Genomic DNA, 1,411 nt, shown 5'->3' with positions numbered 1-1,411 from the left:
TATTTGGAATTTAAGCAACAGTTTAATTGCATTAGTTCATTTGCATAGTTCCTCTAAGTATAATAATAAAATATACATATTAATGAGGCATATCTTAAAAAGGTATTTAGTAATATGATTTCTCTAATAATAAATACATATAAGGGAGGCTTATCATAATTATAGAAGATATGTGGTGACCAATAACGTTAAATCAACTCATTAAACATACAATCTAGAGATTTTTGAGTTAAAGCCATTAATCTGGTTTGTCTAAATTGAAAAAGATTTACAAATCATTACTTTACACTTTGCTCATCACAGTTCCATGTGAAATGAGTATATAAGAAACTCCATTTCTTTAAAAATAGTACCCTGTCTAAATCATGAAGCTTTGCTGTTGCAAGTGACACTAATTGGCATTCTTGTTAGCACTCTCAAAAGAGAGGTCAAAACTGGAGGTTCATTGGAGCTGAATTGCCCATTCTTATAAGTGGTTCCTCTGGGTTGAGGCACAGAAAACTGAGAAAAAGTTTGACATTTACCTTGATTATAAGAAAATCAGGAGGCATCAGTGTTGATCTGTGAGTATTGATTGTTTGACATCTTGGTAGAACGTTATATATGAAACTTAGAGACAGATGTCTAAAATAACTAAAAAGGTCAGATCAAAGCATTGCCATTCCACAATTTCTTATCCAATACCTTTGAGGCTAGACATGGATCAACAGGGAGCTTCAGAGTATTGGCTGAGTACATAAAGAAAACAATGCATAGAGTTTATAACATCCAGTAGAGTAAGGAGCAGCATTACATTAACATTTCCATGGCAAAACACATGAATATGCTGCACTGTGGCATAGTAGGCTAAACCTCAGAATGCAGCACCAGCATCCCTCCTGGATGTCGGTTTGAGTCCCTTCTATACCTCTTCCAGTGCAGCTCTCTGCTTTGGCCTGGAAAAGCAGTAGAAGATGGCCCAAGTGCTTGGGCCCTTGCACCTGCATGAGCGACCCAGAAGAAGATCCTGGCTCCTGGCTTCAGGTCAGCCCAGATCCAGCCACTGCAGCCATTTGGGGAATGAACAAGTGGACTGAAGACCTTTCTCTCTCTCTCTCTCTTTCTCTCTGTTTGTAATTCTACCTCTCAAATAAATACATAAAATCTAAAAAAAAAAAAAATGCTGAAAGTGTTACAAAAAAAAATGTTTCTGAATTGCAGATAAAACATTGCAGACCTGTACAAAAATTGTGATAATTTGGCCAAAATGACAGAAATATTGCAAAGTAATGAAATGTAGATTTTATTGATTGATTTATGGTTTCAACAAACATATAACAAGCACTGACTTCATGCCTGTTACTGTGACAGCTGAGACAAAGAAAACAAGAGAAATGCAGCCCAGATTCGAATGGTGTTTTGTGACCAGCTT

Source organism: Lepus europaeus, chromosome 15 (genome assembly GCF_033115175.1).
Source record: "Lepus europaeus isolate LE1 chromosome 15, mLepTim1.pri, whole genome shotgun sequence".
NCBI lineage: Eukaryota > Metazoa > Chordata > Mammalia > Lagomorpha > Leporidae > Lepus > Lepus europaeus.
The sequence above is the reverse complement of the archived record's forward strand: the minus strand, read 5'-3'. Positions refer to the sequence as shown.